The sequence below is a fragment of the Passer domesticus genome, chromosome 3, assembly GCF_036417665.1.
Source record: "Passer domesticus isolate bPasDom1 chromosome 3, bPasDom1.hap1, whole genome shotgun sequence".
Taxonomy (NCBI): domain Eukaryota; kingdom Metazoa; phylum Chordata; class Aves; order Passeriformes; family Passeridae; genus Passer; species Passer domesticus.
In genome coordinates this window covers 47,595,580-47,615,667 of record NC_087476.1, presented here as the reverse complement: position 1 = coordinate 47,615,667, position 20,088 = coordinate 47,595,580, and the positions used below count along the sequence as shown (strand labels likewise).

The 20,088-nt window shown below is 38.2% G+C and overlaps 1 long non-coding RNA gene across 1 annotated transcript in view; it reads left to right on the top strand.

Annotated features, from left to right (window-relative positions):
- The window catches only part of LOC135296528 (uncharacterized), a 65,201-nt gene that overhangs the window by 28,272 nt on the left and 16,841 nt on the right, over positions 1–20,088 (top strand). The window contains exons 3-4 of the long non-coding RNA XR_010358615.1: positions 8,277–8,483; positions 15,641–15,751. This is a non-coding gene — a long non-coding RNA (uncharacterized LOC135296528). The remainder of the gene's footprint in view (positions 1–8,276; positions 8,484–15,640; positions 15,752–20,088) is intronic.

Here is a 20,088-nt window from a genome sequence, read left to right as displayed (position 1 = left end):
AACCAAAGCAAATCAGCTTGGTTTCTCTCTGAAAATAATCTCCTAAAAGGTAAATTATTCATTTTTAGATATGAAAATAGTGTGGGTTCAGTCCAACATTCACTGCAAAGCAGGATCCCGTTGTTATGGATCCCTCTACTTGTCTACCTGCTCCCAGTAGTGCCTGCAAAGCCCTATTTTCAAGCCCTCAGGCTGTATTACCTGTCTTCTCTCTGGCTGCAGAGAGCAGTTAAATTGAAGCAAACTGCTGGAGCTCTGATTGCAAATGAGGCCATCTGGGTAAGACATCCTGATGCTTTTGTGAATATATGTGAGTATTGTGAAGCAGTGAGAGGTATGTTTCTCTAGTGAGTCTCAATTCAAAGCTGTGCTGTGGGGTTTCTTTCCATCAGGACTGTCAGAAGCAAGGTGAAGATGAGTGTGATCTGCTAGTTCAATATTAGGCAAGGGAAGGATGGCATGAGATGACATTGTGTGCTAATGGAAAAGGACTAAAGAAGAATAAGGAAAAAAACTTTAGCAGAAAGGCTTTGCAGTCCGTTGGATACTGTCTTTTTTTTGCTGTGGATATTTTTGTGTTTCTGTCTCTGTGGTTTCTCCTTTCTAAGAACAACATCAGTCAGCACTGAACTGTGGTATCTCAGATTCTTTCTAGGGATTAAGCTGCAGGTTTAATTTTTGGACTAGCATAAGGACCATCTGTTCAGTGTAGTTTGCAGGCAGAGTGGAGATATGTGTGTTGTGAACATACAGAACACACTGTAAGAAGAGAAGGCAGAGAATAGACTTTAAGATCTTGTTATTTTCAGTTTTATTGTTAATTCTGTTGTGTTGGAAAGAGGGTGCTTCTAAAGGATGAAGCCATCAGGTCCTGTTCTATATATACATGGTGAGTTAAGGGAGGACAGTATCAGGCTCCTCATCAGAGGGGTTGAACTGTGTGATGTCTTACAGAGTTGGTGAGCTATTGAGACATTCTCTGTCCCAAATCTACTACTATATGTTGATGGCTACAGTAGTTTAATGATTTTGAGAAAGGGAGCATTTTACTCTGTATTCACACCTTAGAATTTCCTATCTCCTCAGCACACACCTTGTACTGACTTCCTCTTCAGCTCCATTCTCATCCCATTAAACCACTGTATATAAAAAATTTGTCTTTGCTGTCCCATCTGGCATGAAAATTGTGCCACAAATCACTGCAGGCACTTTTGTGTTTTCCAGATTAAGCCCTACACCCGTATTACCCCCACCTGACTAGGGCTGCTTCTGTTTCATAAATCAAAGCCAGTTCTCAGCCTTGACATGATCCTGGATTACCGAACTAGTTCTCATGCCTTCTCCTACAATTCAGCCTCCATCTTCTCCATCATACATAGGGCTGGTCCTCGCCTTAAGTTATTTTCTTATTGCTTTCAAAGATGTCAAGTTGCTACTTTGATTTAGAAAGAGTATATTGTGTCTCTTTGCAGGAAGAGAGAAAGTACAATAGGAGGGCTCACATCCAAGAGAAGATTGAAGAGTTAGAAAGAGAAATGAAGGAGGGATTGAAAGGGTCACAAGCTACACTGTCACATAGACTTAGCCTCTCTTCCCATTTCTGCTCCATCTGATGTTAACACCAAAGACAGGATATTGGAGATTCATAGGAGAGATTCTTCAGAAGTTCATTACTGACCTTAAGGTATACCTCATATTCCTTAGCTACTGCCCTTACTGATCTCCTATCTGCAGCACTTCAGTCTTCACTGGGAGCCCTATTTGTTTTCTCTGTAAAAGGGTTAGTAAATGCTAGGAGCTAGATGAATGTTTAGAGCTTGAAACACAATGGGCCTCATTGAGAAAGAAAAATATAGAAATTTGTAAACAATTGTGATCTATTTTCAACATCCATTTGGTATGTTTAGGAGGACATATGATGGAAATCCTTACCAGAAACAACTATGCATTTGAATCACTGAGTCCTGACCCACAACCTCAAGAAGGCTAAAATGAGACAACTATGAAATATATCTCTTCCTCGTATACTATTTGCATGGACCTTCTTCTGACTGCAGATCTAGATTAGGTAATCTTGTGGTATTCCCTCAGTCATGAATGATAAACATTCTTTTGTGTGCTGCTGCTGCTGCTGCTCACAAGCACCTGAGCCATCCGTGTGGGGTGGAGAATACACATGGGGAAATGAGAAGCTGATAAATGGACATGGGAAGACTTCACAGTGATCCTAAGCCATGACTGTGACTCATAAATCAGAATCTTTCCTCTAGTGAGCACATCAAAATATAAACAAGCAGATGGATTTTTAGAGCAGTTCATGTACAGAGAAATGAGAAACATCTTGCTACCATAAACTTTTTCTCTCTGCTCCTCACATATCTGGCCCTGTCAGGTCTGCTGCCCCATGAGCAGGCTAGAGTGTCTTTCAGCCAAATTAACCTGATGAACAATCTGTGTTCCTTAATACATTTCACCAGATTGTGCATGTTTAATCCAGATTAGGCATGAATGTGTGATCCCAGTCCTACAAAGTTATCTGTAGAGTGTGATGTATATGCTGACTTTATGCTGGTTTGCACTGGCTTCAGGACGGCAGACCATTTCTAACACAATATGAAGATAGAACAACACATACAGACAGTACACGAGGTAACATCAGGTCTGCTTGGACAAAATTGCCTATTTAGCATTGTCTGAACCAAGCTGAAGTGGCAGTGTTTGTACTGGTGTAATGCTCTGTGCTATGCAGCCACAGGGTTTTTAGCTTGATGCTAATTTTCAGATGCTTTTAAAAACCACTGCATGCTTTCACACTTGATTTATCATCTCATGGTGCTATAGCATTCAAAAGTACTAAATGCAGGTATTTCCTAGTACTGTTCTTTTTCACTGATGCATTGTAAAAGAATTGCTGCTTGGCAATCAGCATAACTGGATTTCCCTATTAAAAGTCAGCCTACAAGCAAAGTGGTTCAATACTCCTGGATGTTTCTATTTTTTTTTCCAGAAAAATGCAACTTAGCCTAAGCAAATGCTAAATAAGCATGAAAGATGCTCTTCCTTTACATTTGTATTAATAAAGTTTCAGGTACGCTCTGGATGTTTTCTACTAGTAGTTGTAATACACAAACTGAAGGGTGTTTTTCAAATGTAATTATTCATTTACAGAAAGGATGACAGAATGAGAAACAAGAGACTGTAATAATGTTCCATCTCTATTTTTTGGAAAATTTTATTTCACACAGTCCTATTTTCCTCCAAACTCTTAATTTTTGATGGGTGACAATCAAGTTATAGCCTAGACATAAAAAATTTAGTACTTTCCATGCCTTCTCTGTACTGCTTTTATATGAAAGGAGGGAACTGTGGTATTTCAGGATGACAACTTCCCAATGAACTGCATATGAGAACTTTTTATTTAGAATAATTCCTTATAAATATATTGCAGCATCAAGATGATTTTTGTAGAAATACTTTTTGCTTCTTAACTTTGCCATTGCAATAAAAACATTCTGTCATCATGTGTTTTCATATTCATTCACCTTTTACTGTATTTTTACTGTATTTCTCAGCTATACCATCATTTGTTGAATGCAAGAAGTCTCCAGGGTGAATACAGAATAACAAATAGGCAAATAAATGTCTTGTTCATAAAATTCAGGCACCTGGAAAAAGGAAAACAGTAAAGATTTTATGGAATAAGTCACCTGGTCTGTAGAAAAATCTTTTTAGGTTCCTTGAGAATGATTGCTCTCTTACAAAAAGTAGAGTTGCATTGTCTGGACTAACCCCTAGGTACCCAGGGCACCTAGACCTGGACTTACATTTCTACTGCTGAACACAGATGAAATACTATTTCTACAAGCTAGCACTCAGCCCTGCACCACATGTGGCTCTTATAAACCCAAGGTGCCTCATGTTTGAGTTTATTGTATCTGAAATAAAATGCATGGTCTTGCATCCCAGGAAAATGATGTTTTTGTAGCAAGAAACTGTTGTGCATCTACTCCCTGTCATGTGGGAGGATATGTAGGATATGTGGGAGTACTGGGGAAAATAAACAGATGAAAAATCCATTGGGTCAGGATTGCAGGAGAGCAGGATATCTGACATGCCATACTGGTCCATTCTGTAGAACTTCTGTCACCTGCATTGTACGTGGGCACTATCTGGAAGACCTGTATGTCATCCCTGTGTCATACTACTCTCTCAGTTTGACAGTAAAACAGCATTTGGGGCTAGTGGTCAAGAATGTGTCAAAAACAGCAGGATTGGACAAACCTTGCTTAATTTTCCAGAGTAGAGATTATCTGAGTGCCTAATCATAAATAAAAAACTTTGTATGTCAGAAAGTGAGACGGATATTAGATCAAGGAGGGTCTGGTGCCAGGTTTAAGAGTAACACTTAAGTGCTTCCTTAACATTTACATCAAAGCTCATGTGTCTGAAAGACTTTAAGACTCACTTCCCCCAAATTTCTGTCTGGGTGGCTAATACATCACAGTACTCAGCATGCACTCTGCATAATAGAAATCACATTTTTAGATATCATTTGGTATCTAAAAAATTCCTTGGTAGTATGACTTTGGTCTATGAAAGCACTTTAGTATAGGATGTGAACACCAGCAAATTATAGCCTATCTTAGAAAGCTTAGGTAGGTTGTCCTAGATTACTCTTCAACCTTATCTCTCAGTTTTGCAAAGAATGTTTTTAGGAATGTTTTTCTTCTGATGTTTCCATTCACAGCAATTAAAGCATTTCATGCTCTTTAAAGTTGTCTTGCAACTGTCTTTTGTAGATGTGTGAATAGAAGAAGAGACAGTCTCAGAAAACTGAAGCTAGCCCTGCCCACTAAATTAATTGAATTTTTCAGATATATAGCCTGCAGGCAATTTGAATAGCTTTTAATTCAATCTGGTCACCCCATCACATGCAGATTTTATATTTCAGTGATATTGAGGGAGGCATAACTCCCAATTTTTTTCCTTAATCTTCCACCACAGTGCAGCAAGGTACAGAGGAGGGACTAGCAATCCACAGCCACTCCATCCATTTGTACCCAGAGAGAGATGGGATGATTCTGCTGTTTCATCCAGAGGGGCTTTGTAAAGTCTTCTTTCCCCTAAAAAGCCTTTCCATTTGACAACTTCTCACCTATATGCTAATGCTTTTGGGAGCTAGGTGTGAAACCAAGAGGAGAAATACACCTGTTTGCACAGTGATTTTTTCTAGAGTTAATAGTGGGAAGTATTATGTAACACGACTTTTGCAAACAACTGGAAGTTTAGCTTGGCAAATGGCAAGCAGCCTCTGCACAATATTGTTCCCTGCATGTGGAAATTCCCAGCATGACTGATTCGAAAGTTTAACATAACTGTCACCTTGCTGGAAAAAAGTATCTCAGACAAACTGAAGTCTCTAAAACACTAGGTGCTCGGACATTAATCTAGCAATACTGAGGAATTTAAGCTGCTCATTCCAAAAAGGGGAGAATAAAAGAGACGAAACCTTTCCTTTTCGTGTTCCGAGCATCTTCATTTCAGGAGAATGCTGCAGTGGTGGGTTTAGCTCCTTTATACATCAAAGGGTAGCTGTAACCCATTCTAGAAGTGGGTTAACATGTGATAATTAAGTGACTTTAAATATTCATTGTCCTATTTAAAAGTAATATTGGCAAAGAAAGACATCTCTAATAAGAGATAAAATTACATTATAAACATTATTCCATTAAAAATGGGGTTATTCAAGTGTTTCTTTGAAGCCAAATGAGAACCGATCCAGTGTCTGAGTACATTCCCAGGGTGCTATGAAGAAGCTGAATTCTTTTCATAATTGTTTGGCAAACTTCTTCTAAAGCACACAGCACACAGACTTAAAATGCATTTTTCCTATCTTGTGTCTGTGTTTATGGGTGAAAACCATGTGGACTTCAGTCTGAACTTTGCTCATCTCAAAAACTTGGTGAGAAGACTCCATGTTTCAGTTAGCTGTTTCCCGTTAAGCAGACAAAATATGTCCATCTAAAGGAACCAAAAATGACAAAGTTATTTTAAGGTAAACAAGCCATTTTTTTTCCCTCAGGGTGTGGAGTAATTTTGTTTTTGTTATCCACATCTGGATAAATAGGACAGGTTAGGTATCATTACTGTTAACTTCTGCTTCTCTCAGGGAAACAAAGACAGGATTTGAATAGGAAGTATTTATATAATTTGAAGGCTAAGCTGACCCTGAAGGCAGTGATCAACTTAAAGATTTGTCCTATAGTAGCATATCGATGTGAACGTTGAAATGAGGTGGATGTGCCTGATTGACACAAGGTCAGGCAGGGCTGTGTTCTCAGAAGGGATTCTGAAAACTGATAAAACTGATGTAAAGTTATTATAAAATTGCTGTCTTTTACAGCTTAATTTACCAGCGATAAAGGAAAATGGGAACATTTATGTAGATTATATTTCATGAATGTGACTCTGTACCGTGGTCTATCTCATGCAGAGCAGTGACTGCAAACTTTCCCATAGGAAACAATCATCAGTAATAATACATTGTTTGGTTAATATAGGAAATGAGTGAATTCTGGTATTGAGTTTTTTTCAGGTCTTTTTTTTTTTTTCTGAAAATGTTGCTTAAGGCCCAATTCTGCTGTTCGTGTGCCAAAAGACATTTAACCAAATGAATGTTGAATATAGTTCTCTGTCCTTAGTCAATTGTTTTTTGAGTTAAATATTCATTGACTTCAACAAGAGATTTTTGCTAAGAGCTGAATTAAACTAAGTAGAAACATCAGGACCTAGCTAAGATACTAACTTCTCCCACGTCCTTAGAGCTCAGTATACTGGAATTCATTAAGTCTCATAAATGCAATGCTAAATGTTGATGTGTTATTGAGTAATGATAAATGGAGAGTAACATACATGCATTAGAATACTTGTTTCCGATTCTAAAATGCGCAGTAGGAGACTGTTTCCCTGCATAGCTTTTGGACATTATGATTATGATTGCGAAACCATGATGGTTAAAAACTATTGGCATGAAATTTGTAAAACTCTCAGTGCTCTGAGTGTCTTGATCTAGGCAGGTGGTGAAAGAACACAAAACTGGCTGATCAATATGATTCTCAGAGTTGTGCCTTTTATCTTGATGCAACTTGTAATTCAGTGATTAAGTATGAGGAAGAAAATCAGGAAGAGGTTAGAGAGGGTTGTGTTTTAAATTCAATAGGGAGTGAGTGAAATGAAGGAGAAATTCCACTGCTAAAATTACCGACCCATTTCCATACTGAGATGGACTTAGCATAAGACTAGCTATAGTAAAAAACATGAGAAGCAGAATCTGAATGTCAGACTGCTTTAAAGTTTAAAGTAAGGCAATTTCAAGAATATTCTCCTCTACTCCACATGAACATGTTCCCAGCTGATCAAATGGCCACTGACAGCAATGAATTCTGCTGTACTGCCTACCAAGCTGACTTGTAGAAGTGCCAGGGCAGCAATAAAAACATTGACAGCAAGATTTTACATCAAGAAAAGCCTCCTTACAAAGAGAAATTCTTCACTGGCTTGCAGAATAAGTTCCCTATGTTATGCTCCTGTTCCATTCTTAATTTTGACTAAGGGTACTATGAAATCTGAGTTTCCTAAGGAGAACAGTATTAGAAGATATAGGGCCTCTTTGCCAAATTTTCTGCTGGTCTACTTGTTGGTACCTGTGTAGACCATTTACCTCAATGGAAAAGTGTTGTTTCTTCACAATGAAAAAGTAATTTGAATTGCTCTCCACTCCAGTTAAAAAACTCTCAGAGATTTGGTGTCTTTCTAAAACCAGATTGTTAATGCTACATAATTTGTATGAATATCTGATTTTTTTTCATTAATAGATTCTAATAATTAAATAAGATTTCTGTTCTTTGCGGTTTTTTCATGGGTTTGCGTACCTTTTCTGATTGTTTTTCTTGAGACTGTTAGCACATAGAGACCAGAAAAATAAGATTGTATATTGACCTAAGCAGATTCACTCCTAAACAAACTATTCCTCAAAGATTTCCAGAAGGCACCAGCAGCTCTTTAAGAAGTAACAGCCTACAACAATGTTATTTTTCACAGTTAAGCAGACTTTGGTCTAAAGCTGTGCAAACAAGCCTCTGAATCCTTGTCGCTTCCAGAGACTGTTTTTGGGTGTGTGCTGATCTATAAATCAAAAGGATTTGAAACAATGCAAGAGAAAATGTTTAAAGAAAACAAATACAAAAAGAAACATTTTTCTCTTCTCCCTCCTGCAGATCGGGGTACCTTCCAAAGGAGTCAAAGGCTTCACAGGGATGCAAAATTTGAGTATGAAAGAGGAAACTAAAAAGTGCCTGGTCCAAACACCAATGAATTAGAGCCAAACTTGTCCTTGACCAGAGTGCGTTTTTGTTGAGATCCCATGCTCTGATTTTGGCAGTCAGGTTGGCTGCCACATCACAGTCCACTTCAGTTGGAAACAGGTAAGATCCAAACCAGAGCAAAGGAAGTTAAAAAAAAAAAGAAGACAACAGATGAATGTGGACCCTGCCAGGCTCCCTTATAAAGAGTATGTGACTCTTTGTGAAACCATATACAACACTGGCAGTAGTGATGAAAGGAATTTATTTGCTCTGATGGGAGCAGAGCTAACTCTGAACAGTCCCATTTCCTGATGTTGATGTCCTCCTGTTGTCAAAATCCACGCTTGAGTTCTTGATATCCAAATGCAGTAATAAAAGTTATGCCCACCCAAGCAACCTAAACACTAGAGTGCAGTTGGAGGTGAAATCTCTGTCTATGAGAATACCCGTAATAAACAAACTTTTTTTTTCCTGCCAGGAGATACTTAGATGGAAAAATAAATAAATGGCTAATTTGCTCTCACTATTCTTTTTAATTAGAATGAAGGTGACCATTTTAGAAAGAAAACAAAAGAAAATTAATAAAAAAGCTCAGCAGTCATTTAAACAGCTGTAATATTATTTGGTTTAAACAATAAAAGTGTAAGAAAAGATAAAGCTGGATCAGGTGGTGTTAATTGCTGATTCTAGGTGGGTTTTTTTGGGTTTTTTTCCCCTCCATGCATGCACTGACACTCATAGGAATCTTATCTATGACTATCTATGACTATGGAATTCCTTATCTAAAAGGAATATAAGAATCATCTTAATCCATTATCAGTATTAATCATTGAATAGCCTGTCTATAAGAAAAATTGCTTCTCTGAAAAATTGGTGCAAGCTTATCCTTTGCATTCAAGTCAATGACAGTGCTGTTCACAGAAAAGCTGTCCCAATGCAGACATCCAGAATCTCTGAGATCTGTGAGGGAACAGATTTTGTCCCTAAGGCTTTCCTTTGTAACTTTTTGATTAGCCTGCAAGAGCATAAACATCACTAGCTTTAATGAGTGTTAAAAAGTCCAGCCAGTGTCAGAGCTTCAATAAATGAGTGTGTGTGTGTGTGCATTACTGCCAGGTGGTGCTTGGGTGGGCAGTTTTTTCACTAGACCTGATTGCTTCCTGCCTGCACTGCACAAATCTTACTCTTGAGGTCCCATTTAGAGTCAATCAGCTGCATCTCTTTTGAAACAACCACGGGTAAAGCTCTGGGGTAATCCCATTCCTGGGACCACTACAAATAAGCACTGTGGCTAAGGCTGCACAGTCATGTATTTGCAATCTTCCAGGAAATTTTGCACTCAGTCATCTCCAACACATGCAGGGCATGCAGAGCTTAACAGCATAAAATCATAATGCTGATATGCTCCATCACAGTCCTCACAGTGTTTCAGACCCTTTGAACTGAATATAATACACAGAAAGTCATAATTGTCTAATGGCCTGAGGATACCAAAGAGAGCCCAGGAGAGACCCAGGACCAAGTGCTCTGGAATGTGAATGCAGCCAATGGCCTTCCCCTTTGGGTGGAAGGGTATAGAGCAAGATAAATATTTACCTGCTCCAAGTGTATGTCAGGCATGGCTAAAAGGAATTTGTGTATAAAAGACGATAATTAACATGATCAAGTCTTCAGTATATTTTTCAGAACTACTGATTATAACAACTGATGAAAACAGTCAGAAGAGTGACAGGCTGTGAGATTCAGCAGACCTCAATCTTTTGGAAATTTAATATGGTAATTTCCCATTTACTAAGAGCAAGGTGCCAGGTCAGTGCAAGTTTAGATTGGGACATTTAGTATGACATACTATCACCATTTCAAAAACTGCATCTCTCTGACAGTTTCTATTTTCATCTCCAAACTACAAGTGTGACACTGTGAACACTGAAAACATAGAAAAGACATTTACTTTGGTTTCCCTGTAAGAGAAAAAGAGGCCTTTTGGTATTATATTTGTAGTCAAAGAAGCCGAATGTTTTGTCCATCAGATCTCCTCAGAGATTTCTTCTCCTGTAATATATTTATCCTGCTGGGTGAGTTGTTTTTTTTTTTTTTTTTTTTTTTGAGTCATATTTCAGTATGATATAATTTTTAAGGCAGGCCAGGGAAAGACAGAAATGTCCTGGTTCATTGCAACATTACCATGGGGAGATGTCTGTAGTCCTGTCAAAATAAGACACTCTCATAAGACCCATTCTGCAAGCAAGAACATGTGCTTATCATATTCTGTACTGTAGATGATCAACTCATTTACTAGTGTTTGTTAATCTTACATCACTGCATTGCAATTCTAATAAATGTTCCCTCATCTTTCTCTCACATCTCATTTCTTACATCCTGAGATGGAGGACAGTGTGTATTTTTTTTCATTGGACTGCAGACATACCCCTATGGAAATGCCTCTACATAATGATTGGACTAGATGATCTTGAAGGTCTTTTCCAACTGAAACAATTCCTTGATTCCAACAGCTGCAGAGAAACTATATGAGACATTTTGTCAAGTCATTGATAAGCACAAAGGACCCTGATTTCTAGAAGTACTGCTGGGAGACATCTTTAGTCACTGAAAACCTGATTCCACAAAGCAAGGAAACCATCTTAGTCCTTTAATGTGATGGATTTTCCTAGGAAAATTTTAGGAGCCCCTGAGGGTCTCTTCCACTGCATTAATGATGTAGTTTAGCTGCACCTGCAACCTATTAAGATTGTGCTTTCTAATCCGGATGGCAGGCCACCAAGGGTAAATCTGATCAAGGTTCCTTACCCCTACAAAACTCAATACATTTAGAGACAGAACAGAACTCATTTTTTCATGGTGTATGATGAAAAGGAAGGACAAAGCTAAAAAACTAGCCATGGGGCGTGTTCACCAGCCAGGCATATTCTTAAAAAAATTAAATGCTGAGAAATTCATTTTCTGGATTTCAGTATGTCATTTCATGATACACTTTCCCTGTTTTCATATTTGCATAATGAAAAGCTGAAACAATCAAAAAGTTTTAGGCTGAAAAATGTAAGTCTTTTTCAGAGCAGAAAAGTAAATCCAGTGTCTTCTTGAGCTGTTAAAACTAAATTTTGTGTTTTCAGAAGTTGTTTACGTGCTTCATATCTGCAAGCCAGAAAGCATAACCCACAAAGCCGGACTTGTCCCCATGACCCACTGACTTTTTGACATCTTGAGGTCATGCATCCAAAGCATGCACAAGCAGGAAACGCAAGGCTTCTTCCAACCACATCCTGGTGTGTCTGTAGTGTAAATTAGAGCTGAAAGAGCTCTGGGAAAATTCATCTGGCAAGCATGCTATGTTTCTTTTCCTTTTTCTTATAAATTGTGCTAAAGGGTTTGAGCTTAGTCTGAGTCTAATTAAAATTAATGAGAATTAAATGTAAGGGAAAAAAACCAGAGATCACCCATAAATAATTGGTGGTAGGGATGTAAAACCTGTATATTGAGCAGCAGGAACCTCCTGTACTTCAGGACTGATGTAAGCGATAAGATGCAAGAGAAAGATGAGGGAACATTTATTAGAATTGCAACACAGTGATGTAAGAATAACATATACTAGCAAATCAGCTGATCATCAAAATCATTCAAGATAAGATATGTACACATTTTTGCTTGTGGAATGGAAGTTATGAGACTGTCTTTTTGGTGGGGTTTTTTTTTTACAGAACTACAGACTTTTCAATTTCCAGTCCAAATAGAGACCATCTTCTCTTCTTTTACTTATCTAGCAATTTACTTATCCAGCAACTGCATTAATTCTCTGCCAGTCATATCCCTGTCATGTCAGCCAAATCTGGAAGGAATTACTGAGATGTCACTGATCCCTGCTGAGAACCTACTATTGAAGTGTCTCAGATTGCTCTTAAAAATAATCATCTTTTATGAGGCCTATGTGAACAAGAGGCAAACAAGAAAAATGAGACGTGAAGAAAAAAGCAGAAAGTGCAAAGGGATTCTATCTGCATTTGGCTTCAGGATAGAGTCAGCTGAGATTCAAAGAAATTAAATTATCTTATCCTATACAATTCTTATCCCTGGTCCAGTTTAAAAATTAATAATATGAAGCTTCAAAGTGATCATCTGAATATGAGGCTACTGAACATGGTACCACATGGCTGAGTGTTGAATAAATATCATGGAAGAGCAGGGGCATTATGATATCTAAAGAAAGGGGGATTGCTGAGATTCTTTCCCACATAAACAAAATCAGATAGGACCATATTTCCTGCACTGGAAAAATTTCTGAATGGCACAAAAAAGTTGTTGGTACAATTGAGATAACACTGAAATGGATTGGCAAAAGAATTATCGTACCTACATCAAACAGGAAAGAAATACACAGAAACTGTAAATTCAAAAATTACCCCAAGAAACAGTTTGGGAAGAAGGGCTTATGCAACAGCATTTTTAGTTTTGTTTACAAAGCAAGAGCAGGTGCAAGTGCAGCTTGACAAATACAATAAAAATTCTGCATGTTTGCAAATTCTAAGTACTGCAGTACTGAAGCACCCAACTGTTCAGGCCTTGAAGATTTCAGCTGGATAGATCATCACATTTATGATCCATTGATATGGAATGAAGGTTGTCAGCAATACACAAGACTAATACTAACATTCAATGAAGCATGAAATCTCCAACTGACAAGAGCAAGATGTCAAACTGGACAGAAAGAAGTGAAGCTCTCAGAATACAAGTTCAGTAATAATGAACAAGGCTGACACTTGGGATCAGAAAAATAAAGATGATCTCAGCCTTGGTACATCCCATAACAGCCAGCCTCTACTTTTGACCACTAAGCAGTGCAGCAAATGTTGCTGGAATCTACTTACCTCTTTCTGACTATTCAGAATGAAGGACTTCCATAATAACACCATGTTGCAAGCTCATATTCTGAGTTCATTGTCTGATATGATGTAATACAGAAAAGTTCCATTAGCTGCAAATTAGCAATGCCATAACTAGCCCAAGATGTTGCTTTATGACTTAGCTTTGTTTCATTTATCAAAAGATTGATGAAAGAGGTCCGACTGATATCATTCAAGATATGCTGCAAATACTGAAATTTTAATATTAAAATTCTATAATGCATCTCTGCCCAGATGTTATTTATTAAAAATAGACTTGATTTCTTCATTTGTGTATTTTCATTTGGCAGCTCATATAATCTTTCCTGTAAGTAGAAAGTAAAAATTCCATGCCTTTAAATAATAGAAGTCTGGAATAGCTGCAGTGAGTGCAGTGCAGAAGGTTTACACAGTACATGAAAGGGTGCCTGTAAATGTAAGCTGAGTGAGAAGCCCTCTGTGCACAATATTCCCCAGAGCAAGACAGCAAGTGTGTCAGGTGACAGTACAGAAAAAATTTTCCATAACTGTGTCTGAAGCTCTCACAAGTCTAACATAGCAGTACCTGCAGATTACAGTACTCAAGAAATTTGAAGGCAATAAAGAGGTCATGAAAATTGAAAGATTTTTAAAGACTTCTGATTAAGATTTCTGTTTCTCCTTAACAGATGAATTAAACTAAATTTATATCAAGGAAGAAAGGCTTTGCCTGCAAGAAAATTTTGCTTGTGACAAATAAATGTATAATGAGAAAAGCTTTGTTAGGTGATTTGTTTAATCTATAGGGGTTATAGAGGGTATATAAAACTAATAATTTAAATTATGAGTGATCACTGCTTTTACTTCTGTCTTTGTATTAGAGAATAAGTCAGGAAACTGCTTCTCTCATAGCATGTTTGAACTATCAGTCACTGTTTGACTGGCTTGTGTATTTCACAAAAGGCAGTACTATGAGGTATGTTTTTCTCCTACTCACTGTAAGCAGCTGACCCTGAGACTTTTTAAAATGACATTGAAAAGACATAAGCATCAAGCATGGTACTGTGGAATGCCAGGAAATACGAATTGAAGACTGACTGCCTATAAAACCTAAACAAATATTTCCATCAGTAAAATGGGTAAGCGCTTTCAGAAACATGATGCAATTAACAGTTGCTTATGAATGTGCAATGGTTTACCAGAGTTCTGCTCAAATCAGTACTTTGAATTTTCTTCCAATTTTGGGAGTCAGGTCACATATCTTCTTGGCAGATAGTGTGTGGGTATCTTAGCAATGATTGCATTTCCTGGAGCGTGCCATGCGCTCACAGCAACATAGCACAAGTGTGAAAGAAGATTATTATCAGCCTTAAATCAGTAACTCCTGTGGGTGGAACCATTATAAAAATGAGCCATTTAATATTTTGCAACACTACTACACATTCAGCTTCGTTGTCCAGTCAGTTTCTCTACTGCAATACATCATTATTGCTAGTTTGGGAAGAAACTGTACTTCTAGTCGTTGAACATCTATGATTATGGGTATGTTTATGTCTTCCTAGCATGTTGCAAAATGCTTAGCCCTTCATCTGTTACAACTGTTTGTAGAGCTGCTTTATCAGCCAGGTAAGAAATAATCCTCCTTTCCAAATGATTATTGATTTCAGGCCAAAACAAAATATATTAAAACTCCCTACAATAGCTGTTTTACTCCATTTTGTTGGATCAGCTGATTTTCTTTAATACTTTTTTTCCAATAGGGTTGAACACTTACAGTTGGTGCCACAGTTTTCTGGCTCAAATTAAAAAAAAAAAAAATTGTATTTCTGTCTTCCCACAACTCATTTAGCTTGCATTTTTCTTCCCTTGCCCTTCCCTTTTCCTTTGAAAGTATAGTTCTTTGTACTCCTGAACTGTCAGTTCTCTCCAGGACCCTCATTCTCAGATTCAATGCCCAAAGTGTACGTGATGTGTTTAAGGACATATACACCCAATTCCTCCTTTCACTCGTGGCAATCCTTGCAGTTACGGCCAAAAGAGTAATACTAACCAGTCTGTACCCTTGGGCATGCCAGTCCTCCTGCAGCAGCTCAACCCAAACACTGGCATGAGAAGGCTCAGCAGAATTGGTCTTACTGCTGGTCAGCCTGCTCACCTTGCTGAAAAACATGTTGTTCTCCAAAGGGGGTGTTGAGGTAGCTAATTTGTTTTGGTCCTCCTATGTTATGCCAAAGGTAAGGTAACAAAGAAAAGGTCTGACAAAGGGGCCAGTTGAGACCTGTATCAACTACCTACAAAGAAAATTATGGTGTTTGATCCACTGTTTTCATCTTGGGAAGTATCACTGTGAAAGGAGTATCTCTATGGAAGAATAGCAGAGCTGTTTTTCTCCTCTTTATTAAGGACATGAAGGAAAGGGTTCGGAGACAGCTTCACAGCACGTCAACTAGCGCAGCTGAGGATCTGCATCAGGAGACAAACCTTGCAGAAGGCTTCAGGATCAAGAAGAACTAGGTCTGTTTCATTTTACCCAGTTAAAAGATTTTTGTAGAATTCAAACTCCTAGATCCATGTGATTACAGATGCCTCAGGAAAGGCTGAGGGTCCTGGGCCTGTTCAGCCTTGAGAAGAGGTGACTGAGAGGGGACCTCATCAATGTCTATCAGTATCTGAAAGGGGATGTCAAGAGGGTGGAGCCAGGCTCTCCTTGGTGGTGCCAAGCAACAGGACAAGAGGCAATGGGCAGAAACTGATGCACAGGAATTTCCACCTAAACATGAGTCAGAACTTCTTTACTGTGAGGTGACCAAGCACTGGAACAGACTGCCCAAAGTGTTTGTGGAGTCTCTCTCACTGGAGATATCCAAAAACTACCAGGACACAATCCTGCGCTGTGTGCTCTAGAATGACCCTGCTTGAGCAGGGGGTTGGATCAGATCATCCACTGTGGTCTCTTCCTGCCTGACCCATCCTATGATTCCGTGATTCTTTTGCCATTGAAATTTCTGTGTCAGTGAGTCACAGGAGCAAGTTTCTCTCTCCCACTTCATGCCCCCACAGACACACTTCTGGTCACACTGAGATATGTCTCTTAAGGATTAATATTCTCCTTCACTATGGAAGAAAGGTGGCTTCAGCCACAGTACACCACAATTCTTCAAGATTTGCACTTCAACAAGAAAAGATAATGGCCCAGTAGAGGGGTGTGAGGAGCAATGAAGTGTCCTAGTGGGAGAAGATTTCTGGGCTGTATACCTGCACTCAGCTCTGTGCCAGAGTCACATTGGGACTATTCCTGAGTTTGGAATTTCAACCTACATTAGAAACAAAGAATTTCAATTTTCTTTTAGGTAAATCTTACCCTCAATGAGAATGGATATGACCCTTTCATGGAGAAAAAAGTTTTGACAGCACTAGTATGTTGAGCTGAGCTTTCAAAGTGATTCAACTGAATTGTTTTTCTAAAAATCAAAAAGCAAACCCAAACCAAACCAAAAAAGCTAAAATTTTGAAAGCAGATAAGATTCTGCCTTCAGAAGTTAAAATGGTTCATAAATATATTTACAGACATTAAAAAAAGAATGCCCAGTAGATGGAAGAATCTTCTTCAAACTAGAGTGACTAATTTTATTTTAACTTAGTTAATATTTTCTCTAAGTGAATATTCTTTGCGGCCAAAACAAAATATTACAAAATTCAGACCCATAATAAAAAATAAGTTATTTATACTCTTTTATGATTCCTTTGTCAAGTCTGACTGGCATGATATGTTGAGGTCACAACATTACCAGGTAGAAAAATATTGCAGCAATAGATATTATCTCTCAGATCATTCCTTCATTTTCTGGTATCCCCTCTTCCTCCACGACCCTATTGCTCTTTCTTGGCTCCTCCCAAAATAATTCTCTTCTGTTTTCTTTTTTGCTGACAGTTTCCATTTAAAAGACCTTGGTTTCTGCCCCTTTGTATTCATTACAGAATATAAATCAGAAGATCTCTGATTAGCTTACTTCCTTGTTTTTTTTAGTCAGGATGATGTCAGTACAGCTGAGGGAATGAAGATTATTGGTTACATTGTGGGCTCTCTGCTAGCCAAGTCAAGAGAAGCTCAGAGGTATTCAAAAGAGTGGAAACTTGATGTAAACAACTATAATTTATATTGCTTGGAATCATGGTGAGAAAGAAAATTTGCGTGCTAGACATGAATGTGTTCTGTGATCAGGCACGGGCCTAGCCCAAGGAAGAAGTAAAACTTAGTTAAAATGTCACAGCTCCCCTTTTGTTCTGCAGGACTCAACCTCCCGTGTACTTAGTGACTCATTTGTTGAAAGGTGTGTTTGGCAATACTCTCAGAACTATTACTTAAAACTCTGACATGGAAAAGGTTCAGTCTCTTTCCTGATAAAACAACTTATTTAAGATTCACAAGACTCACAAACCCTGAGGAGGATTTAGTGTTGCCACAAAGACTGGCTCTTCAGTGGAGTGCTTGGTGGCATTCAGGTTCCTACAAAAGATAGCTTGAGAGTATTCTCAGTGCTTTTTCTTATCCATCTTATATGGTTTGTTTTAGGCAACAGATATATTTAACACTAGCCAAAAGAGCGATAGTATTTAAAAGCAAGGCTAACCTTTGTCATCTGACAAGTTAAATTTGTTGTTCAGAGTCAAAATCGCATTCCATTAGGAAAAGTCACATCAAGTCATATCCCCACTGCTCTTTTTATTCATTGAGAAAGCATGTTCTCACCTTATTCCTCAAACCACACTGATCTGTTTATTTTAGAATGAAGTACTTTCACAATGAAGAAACATAGATTGCATTTTCCCAAACATGAAATAAAATTTCTTTCCTCTCAGAGCAGCGCCAACTGCTGGCACTTCAAACCAGATTTAAATTAGTGACAATTAGCCTTGCTTGTATCATATCAGGGTCTCACGCAGGGCTGTGAGAGAGACACTTTCTTTTTGTATTTCCCCCAAATCTTGGTGCTAGCCCCTCACACTGAGACAGGAGTGGTTTTTGCAGGGTAGTAATGCAGTCTTCTCTATTGTCCAGGCACAGAGGGCTGAGGGAACAGCTGTGAACAGCTTTCTCTCTCCAGAAATATTACTGTGGCCTGCATACCCATTTCCTGGTAAAAAACTAGCAGTCTGCACAGACAGGCAAATAAACCAAAACAAACCCATGACACTGAGTTACAGCAAACCTTCTGACATGAGGCAGTTTATTTAACTCACCTTGAAGTGATGAGGTGTTGCAGTGAGCTTTCACACCTGCACTCTGAAAGGATCTGATGACCCTTGGTCAGGGCTGTGTCCCTGTGCTCTGTGCAGAGGTTTTACACTGAATATCTTAGGGTCTGAAAGCTACTTGCTCTGGCTGCAGGTCTTCAAAGCTGCATTTCATCTCTAAATGTCTGAGATTCTGTGAAAATTTAAAATAATGTTCACAGAATAAATATAATAAATAAATAAAATAATATTCAGTGGCTTTTCACTTTGCTGGTAGTTATTAGAACACTTGTTATTTGGAATCACAATGATATTATGCTATTTTTCCCCCACTGGAATAAGGACAAATTGAAAGCTGGCTTTTTTTTTCTTTTTTTTTTTTCTCCTTTAAAACAACAGTTCCACTTTGAGAATTAAATCTGAAGATTTCTGAAAATGGCTTATTTATCTGGGCCACCTCTATAAATGGAGTTTAATGTAGCTGATGTCTGACTGAGGTCTTTGATAGTTTAGAAGATACTTTGGGGCTACAGGAATCTCTGCATGATTTGGGTCAGAGAGCCATCAAGTATTTTCTTTTAGTTTAAGGGTACAAGAAATTTGAAGACTGCATTTACCAGAACTAATTGCACAATCTGCACTGAGTGGCTTCTCATTTTTGAGTCTCAAGTGGGCAGAATTTGGTTTGCAGAATGCCACAGTTTTTGTCTGGCTTTTATTAATAAAAACACATTTAGAGTAATTGATCCATTTAATTAAGTAGAATTATTTTTTTTACTAGCTGTAGACAAAATTAATGTTGAGGACCCTATTATATGAATAATAGGTAGCAAAGGATTAAATTTAGAGGGACATGCATGGTTATTCACAGACACGCATTGTTTGGAAATAAAGAGTCAAACATTGTTTTTTGTTCTCCAGTCTTACACATGTTGCCAAAATGCCACAGCCTCTAATTCTTAGCACAGAGAAGATAGGACACAGGACATGAGCTAAATCCCAATTTACAGTGAGGATTGTGTAATCATTTCCTATCAGGCAAACAAGAAAGTTAGCACAGAAGCAGTCAGGCAAAAAGAAAGAGAAACTACCTCTTACTCAAGCTCTGAGTTTTATAGCAAATCTGAATAAATATTCAAGGCCAGGTTGCATGAGGCTTTGAGCAAACTGATCTACTGCAAGATGTCTGTGTCCATGGCAGGGGGCTGGAGCTAGATGGTCTTTAAGGTCCTTTCCAACTCAAACCATTGTATGGTGTTATAATAATCACTCAAAAAAATAACTAAAAAAAATCATAGAATCATTAAAAAATCTCTTGAGTCATTGGGTCCAACATTGGGTCCAGTCTAGCAACTGACATATTCTGTGTGGTTATTCCTGAATACAGTGCATAGCAGAGCAGGAAAATGTCACCTTTTTTTGTACAAGCTTTCATACAAACTCCTCAACAGATGAATGCAACTGAGAATTTAGGATGTGAAGGGCTGAGGACTTTCCCAGTTGAAGGATGCCAGCTTCTCTACTGTTTTGGAATGGTCTTAGCTTGGTATGGAAATGAAAAAAATTTCTAACATACTGCTCAAAACCAATCAGCTGTGTGAATACCAACATGACTC